Below are 8,154 nucleotides of genomic sequence, written 5' to 3'. Positions count from 1 at the left end.
GCACAGGGAGGAGGGGGTGAGTCACGGCCGCGCCTCCTCCCGCGCGGGGCGGGAGTAGGGTTTGCGGGAGCCTTCGACCGCCCGCCCCAAGAGCGCCCCGCGCCCCAGTGCCCCGCAACCTGGGGACTCCCTCTTCTTAGTCAAGCAGGCTAAGAAGTTCCCATCCTACTTTTCATTCGCGAGCTGGGCTAAGAGGAGACTGAGAGTCCAAATGCCCCCCAAATCCTGGAAAATGTAATGGGGGTGGGGAGAGCGCTCCAAAGCCCGGCCCTCTGAAATCTGGCCTCGCCCATTAACCAGATCGCTCAACTCCCCCAGCCGGTTGGATCACCTGGGGATTTTCTCCCTGAATGTGAATATTTCCCTCTGTGTGTGTTTTTCGAAGGGAGAGGGCGTTCTTTGCCTCATGTGCGGCCACCTCAGTTTCCCCGGGCTCGATACCCCATAACTCATCCACTCTGCCCAGGAACCCGAGCCCCAGAGGCTGCGTGAAATTGCACTGTCTCCGGCCGCTTCCTCCTCCAGACCCGGCGCCGGCCGGGCCTCTCCGGGGGATTTGGTTGGGGGGCGGGGGTGGTTTCCAGCCTGGGAACAGACCCTGGAGCCCGCCTTTGCATTTCCACCCCGGGAGGGGCTTCCGCACCTGTCGCCGTCCGCTCTGCTGCCCCCCACGGCCGCCTGGGAGAACAGCTGCCTCCCCTTCCACCCTGGAGTCTGACCGCGCCGTCGGGGCGGCCCCAGTTCCCGACGGATCTTCTTGGGACTCAGGTCGGCACACAGTCCCCTCCCTAGGCGCTCCCGCACACCCTCCCCGGAGCTTTCCAAGTGCGTGCTCTCGTTGGAAAGGAGGGGGTTGGCGATGAAGGAGCACGAACAGAGGGCACTAGAGACTGTGTGATTCGGGTCCACGAATCACTTGGACCCTTGGCACCCTCCCAGATCTAGGTCAGAGGCCGCCGCGCGACCGGCGGGTGGCTGCCCGAGACCCTGCCTGACCCCAGCGGACCCGACCCGTGCCCCTGGGGGGCAGCCGGGGCACTTCAATCCTGGGTCTCGCAGAGACACCCGAATAATTTTCCCCAATAATTCCAGAACAGTTAAACCTTCATGCAGAAAACTCCCCCATACCAACACTGATCGGCAAAAATTCTTTAAACCTGCTCGGTATTGATATGCAACATAGAGGGCTTTGACCCCCACCTAGACCACTCTCTTAGCCATAATAGTGGTAACAGCGACACCTTTGACATATAAATACCTAGACCGCTTAATTTGCAAACTGTTTCTTCAAATGTAGTACCTTAGAGAATGTTTCACTGACAAAAATTATGTGAGCTTGGCAACATGTTTGATAGAACTGGAAATAGAAGCTCTGGTGACAGTGGAATCAGGATGTTTGACTAGGATTTCATGCTGAGACGGAAGCTTCCTCTGCTCAGAATCAAACTCTCGGGAGATAACTGGGCTAATAGAATTTAGGGGGTCTCCATCTTCACTTACTATCCCCCAGACCAAAGGGTCTTTTCATTGAATCACTCCCTTACCTCAAGGTAAAGTATTCAGGGCCCTGATTCTGAAATTTGAATTCCAGATGGCAAATTTTCCGCTATCCTTGATTTCCTTTTTATAAATAAACAGTTGCAAACAGGTCGTGATTTGGATTTAATGAGAAAAGGCAGGTAGAGCTCTTAATTACCGGATTCGATCCTTTAAGAAGTATTCGATGAACTAAATAGTTGCATTTAGTGATATTATCATCAATACTACCCCACCCTCCATAACTAGATCCCAACCTGTGCTTGCTGATATCTACCTGTGGCGACCCAGGGCCGGGTCTCCCCCTCCATATTGAGAGTAACTCATTGCATGTAGCTGCCTACGTGACAGAAAGAAGTTATCTTCAGGAGGAGGAAAAGAATGTACAGATGGTATACTAAACCCTTTATCTTGTAAATCATTGAAACTCTGCTTCCCTGATATGTTGATAAGAAATTCCCAAACCCGTGTCATGAGACCCTGCTAAAACTCTGTTCTCATACCCTATGAAATGTCCTTGTCCTGAACCCTTATAAGCTGTCCCTTTGTACCCCCGCCTTTCTGGGGGGCTGACTTCCATTTCCGAATGGCTGACGCTGGGAAGAAGAATCTCCTCTTGGCAGGTCATCATGTCTAACTTGTGCCTGACATATTCTTTGGTTTTAGGGCTGTTTCAATCCGTACTCCTCAAGAGCTGGGTAAGAACACCAAACATTCTTCAATATTTAGACATCATGCTAAGCATCAAGCATATAAACACTGGAAAGAGCTGTCCTATAAGGAGCCATCTCTGTTGGATGTTGCCTGACTGAATAAATACAGAAAGGAAAGGAGGCTTTATTGGTGAAAGCTCTCTGCTGTTTTCCAACACTCATTCTTAACTGATGATTTTGGTTCATATTTAATCTGAAAATAGAAGTAATCAAAATAAAACATCTTTTTCTTCCTATTACCAACCTGACCCATTTACCTCCATCCACACGTTATGTACTGACTTCCATCTTGTTACAATGAAGTTTCTTTGCTTCTCTTTAAGGCCAAATGTCACCCCATCCCCACATGCTCCAGGTATGGAGTCCAAAACCTGGGGACTGTTTTTCCTGCAATTATCCCCCTTTTTCCTGTATTACCAATATTTCTGTCTGCTGGATCATTTCCATCAGCATATGAACATGCTATGACAGCTACCATCTTATAAAACAAAATAAAACAAACAACCTTTTTTTTGACTCTTTGGCCTTCTAGTCCTTTGCTTCTGACTGCTGCTAGGTATTCTATTGTGTTAGTTAGATTCAGTTGTCAACTTGGCCAGGTGAGCATACCTAGTCTTGTTGCTGCGGACATAAGCCAATGGTACCTAATTGCTAATTACATCTGCAGTCGGCTAGGAGGCCTGTCTGCTGCAATGATTGACGTTTGACTTAATTGGCTGGTGCTTAAATGAGAGATCACAAGGTAGCACGGCTAAGCAGCTCGGCATTCCTCATCTCAGCACTCACAGCTCAGCCTAGGCCTTTGGAGATGCAGAAAGAAGTCACCCCGGGGATGTGATGAAATGTTGAACTGGAGTGTCATGGTGAATTATACAGGAGATGAAGTCATAAGACTGATGATGCATTGTGTAATGGGTGTCAGAAGAGGTGGAGAAGAAGAAATTAAAGATGCTGTCTAGCTTTTTGCCCTGAGAAATTAGAGAGATACAACTGCCATTTTATGAGCTGGGAATAACAGGCATAGAGGGAAGTTCCTTATAAAGAGAATATTTTGCTGAATATGTGGCAGAACTAAAGTGAGCAAGAGGATACGGAAAAAGACACCAGGAATTGAACCAAGGTCTCCTGTTTGGCAGGCGAGAATTCTTTCACCGAGCCACTGTCACACCACCCTAGAGAGGAGTTTTTATTTGCAAAGTGATAGAACCACTCAACTTGAAGTGATGAAACAAAAGGAGAGCAATTTATGTAAAGCAAGCTGAAGAAAATAAAATTGGAGCAGAAATCAATGAAATTGAAAATGGGAAAAAATAAAAATAAAACAGCAAAATCAAAATCTAGTTTTATGTAAAGATAAATAAAATCTATAGATCCAGACTAAACAAGAAAATGTGAGAAGAAACAAATGAGCTATTTCAGCAATTGAAGAAGGATTATCACTGGTGATTCCACTGACATTAAAAATATTTTTAAAAGTGCATTACGAACATCTCTACCTCAAAATTGATAATATTGTTAATATATACCAATTCCTTGAAAGCCATAAGCTACAAAAACTTATAGAAAGAAAATTTGATGCCTTCAATGGATCTGTATCTATTAAATATTCAATCAATATTTAATAGTCTTCCAAATAATAAAGGCCTACATAGTATTAATGGTAAATCCCACTAAATACTTAGGGAAGAAATTATGATATTACATGGAAAACTCTTCCAGAAAATAAAAACACAGGAAACAAATCCTAACTCATCTGTGAGGCAAGCATGCCTTTAATCCCTAAAGAAGATAAAGATGTGATAAGAAAGGAAAATTAAAGATGAATCTCTCCCATAAATACAGAAGCAAAAACGTAGTGTCCAAAACTTGGTTTCTAGTACTAATATACAATAAAAGGAGCCAGGAGCCCTTAGGAAAATGACGATTCTAGGACAGGGACAGGAGATATATAATGGGAACCTGGAGCTTCTTGTAGCCCTAGGAAGTAATAAAAAGTGTTCAAGCCTCAAATACTCAAACTCACACACATACTTGCACACAATGTTGAAGGGTTTCCCAAAGGGACATAAAACCCACTTGAAAGAACTGCCAATGTTCAAACATGAGTCAATTGGTGCAAAAAGATGTATTGTTGATTTATAATCCAATGTATATAATAAATATCCATCAATCAATACTGTTGTAATTAAATTATTGAATAAAGTAGTAAATGATGGAGAATAAATAGATCTCCCATGAAGAATAATCATGTGGTAGCTTAGAGCTATGTATCACAGAAAAACATGTTCTTAAACTTAATCCACTTCTATGAGAATGAACCCATTGTCTATAGGGCCTTTTGATGAGGTTGCTTCAGTTAAGGTGTGGCCCAACTGACTCAGGATGGGTCCTAATTTTATTGCTAAAAGCCTTATAGGGATGGCCATGGAGAGAGAATAATAAGCCGAAAGAGCACCCAGAAGCTTTAAGTCAATGGATCATGGAAGGGAGGGAGAAGCCAGAGGAGGCCACCATGGGTATTACCATGTGAGAGAAAAGGCAAGGACCAAGGATTGCCAACAGCCAGAGACAGAAGGCCAGTCTTCTGGAAGAAAGCATTGCCTTGATGATGCCTTGAACTTCTCTGAGACTCAAAATCATGAATAATAAATTTCCACCATTTAAGCCAAGAAATTCATCAGCCAATAAAACTGTAAAAAAATTAAAAATCCAAATAATTTCTGCAAAGATACCACCCTTAAGAAGATGAGGCATAATTCCCCATTCCCTAAATGTGAGTTTTCTCAAAGAGTGCAGTAAAGAAAGAAAGAAGAAATAAGAGTAAGTTTATAATGAGGAAACCTGAAAAATACTAGCTCAACTAGTTGATCAAGGTTAATGTTAACAATGATGAGTCATATTGATAGTATATAATGTGATATGATATGATGAGAATGGCATTTTACTTATGTGCTCTTCCACCCCAAAAACAGATTACCCTAGTCTATTCATGAGAAAAAGCACCAGAAACATCATCATTGAGAGACATTCTACAAAATACCTGACTTCTCAAAACTGTCAAGACCATCAAAATTAAGGACTTTCTGAGAAACTGTCACACCAACAGTAGCCTAAGGAGACAAGGCAACAAAATGAAATACACTATTCTCATGAGATCCTGCAACAGACATGACATAGGGGGAAAAATGAGGAAACCCTGATGAAGTATGGACTTAGCTAATAATGAATTATTAATATTGGTTCATTAATTATGAAAAATGTACCATACTACGATAAAATATTAACAAAGAGAAACTACCTGTAAGATATACTGAAATTCTCTGTATGGTCTTCAAAATAATTCTGTAAAATTAAAATGTTATTAAAATTATTTTTTAAAAGAAAGAAGTCACCCCGGGGAAGGTTGTTGGAACCCAGGGGCCTGGAGAGAAGGCCAGCAGAGACCATCCTGTGCCTTCCACGTAAGAAAGAAACTCAGTGGAAGTTAGCTGCCTTTCCTCTGAAGAACTGACAAAATAAATCCCCTTTTATTAAAAGCCAATCCATTTCTGGTGTGATGCATTCCGGCAGCTAGCAAACTAGAACATCTATCATGTGGAATCCTGTATTTTACTTTTCACTATACTAATGATGAACATTTAGATTGCCTTCAACATCCTGCTACCATAAGCAGTGCTGTAATAAATATCTTCATACATGCTTCCTCTGGTTCTGTGATAATTTCTTATGCATATTGAACTCTACACTCTCCAGTCTACACTCCCACCACCAATGCATTTTGGTTCCTATCTCCTAACTTCCTTACCAATACATGACATTATTCAAGTTCCAATTTCCCAATTGGCCCTGAGTTTAAAATGATGTCTCATTGCATTTCTTTAGTTATTAACATATTTCAACACCAATTTTTTTCTTACTTATGACTTTCCTCTTTTGTAAATTACCTAATTTTCCTTTGCCAATTTTTCTATAGGAATTCTTTCCTTCTAAAATTGGGAACAAGACAAAGATACTCTCTTTTACCACTTCTATTCAACACTGATTTGAAGTTTTAGCTAGAACAATTGGGCAAGGAAAAGAAATGAAAGTCATCCAAATTGGAAAGGAAAAAGTAAGAATATCTCTACCCAGATGATAGGATCTTCAATCTAGAAAATCAGAAATAATCAACCAAAAAACTGAAAGCTAATAAATGAATGCAGTAAAGTTGCAAGATAAAAATCAACATACAAAAGTCGCTTGTATTTCTATACACTAGCAATGAACAATCCAAAAAGGAAATTAAGAAAACAATTCCATTTACAATAGCTTCAAAAGGAAGAAAAATACTGAGGAACAAATCTAACCACAGAGGCACAAGACTTGTACAATGAAAACTACAAAAGATTGCTAAAAGAAATTAAAAACCTATATAAATAGAAAGATATCCCAGGTTCATGGGATACCATCCAAAGCAATATATAGATTCAACACATTAACTATCAAAACCCCTATAGTACTTTTTTTTTTTGAAAGAAAAAAGCAATAGTTTTCAAAGCACTATTAAGGACTCTTCAGGACAGATTAGAGTCTGTCATGGCTACCATACCATCCTCTCAGATTTTTTTCTTCTAGCTGCTCCAGAATTAGGAGGTTAGAAGGAATAAATTTTTTTTTATTATAAAAATCGGCCTTTTTCCCTTTTTTTGTCAAAAATAACATACATACAAAAAAGCAACACATTTCAAAGTACAGCACGACAATTAGTTGCAGAACGGATTTCAGAGTTTGTTATGCGTTATAATTCCACACTTTTAAATTTTTACTTCTAGCTGATCTAAGATACTGGAGACTAAAATAAATATCAATTTGATGATTCAGCAATCATATTGGATTGTTACAGTCTACCTTCTCTGTATAGCTAGCTCCACCATCACCTTTGATCTTTCTATCCCACTCTTTAGGGGTATTTGGGCTATGGCCATTCACTTTTTCATGTTGGAAGGGGCTGTCAGAAATATGGGATGGGGGATGGAACTAGATGATATTTTGGAGAGGCTGGGCCTTCTAGGTTTCAGGACTTATCTGGTCCAGGGACTCATCTGGAGGCAAAACTATAATAGTAATTTTGCAGAAAAAGAAAAACCCATTGTAAAATTCACACAGACTTTCAAAGAACCCAAAGGGAAACAATCTTGAAAAGGAAGACCAAAGATGGAGGACTCATACTTTGCAATTTCAAAACTTACTACAAAGCTACAGTAAAAAAAAATGAAAGTATAGTACTGGTATAAGGATATACATAAGGCAATTAGAATAGAACTGAGAGTCCAGATAAATCCATACATCTATGGCCAACTGATTTTCAGTGGGAGTGCCAGGACATACACTAGTTTAAAATAGTTTAAAATGATGTCTCATTGCATTTCTTTAGTTATTAACATATTTCAACAACTCAAATTTTTTCTTACTTATGACTTTCCTCTTTTATAAATTACCTCTTAATTTTCCTTTGCCAATTTTTCTATAGGAATTCCTTTCCTTCTAAGATTGGGAACAAGACAAAGATACTCTCTTTCACCACTTCTATTCAACATCGACTTGAAGTTTTAGCTAGAACAATTGAGCAAGAAAAAGAAATGAAAGGCATCCAAATTGGAAAGGAACTGGCTGTATACATGCTGTATACATGCAAAAAAATGCAGAGGAACCCCTCCCTCATACCATATACAAAAATTAACTCAAAATGGATTAAGGACCTAAATATGAGAGCTAAAACCATAAGAACTCTTAGAAGAAAACATAGGGAAAATCTTTATGACCTCAGATTTGGCAATGATTTCTTAGATATGACCCCAAAAGCACAAAGAAAAAATAGACAGGACTTTGTTAAAATTTTTAAAATTCTGCATCAGAAGGACACTAT

The 8,154-nt window shown here is 40.3% G+C and overlaps 1 long non-coding RNA gene across 1 annotated transcript; it reads left to right on the top strand.

Moving 5' to 3' along the window:
* Positions 1 to 53: 53 nt before the first annotated feature.
* Positions 54 to 2,765, top strand: LOC143642521 (uncharacterized). Its single transcript, XR_013155703.1, has 2 exons — positions 54 to 234; positions 2,203 to 2,765. It is a non-coding gene; the product is annotated as an uncharacterized LOC143642521 (long non-coding RNA).
* Positions 2,766 to 8,154: the final 5,389 nt, after the last annotated feature.

This window comes from Tamandua tetradactyla, chromosome 7, assembly GCF_023851605.1.
Source record: "Tamandua tetradactyla isolate mTamTet1 chromosome 7, mTamTet1.pri, whole genome shotgun sequence".
Taxonomy (NCBI): Eukaryota; Metazoa; Chordata; class Mammalia; order Pilosa; family Myrmecophagidae; genus Tamandua; species Tamandua tetradactyla.
Note: the sequence above shows the minus strand (reverse complement) of the source record. Positions and strands in the feature narration are given on the sequence as shown.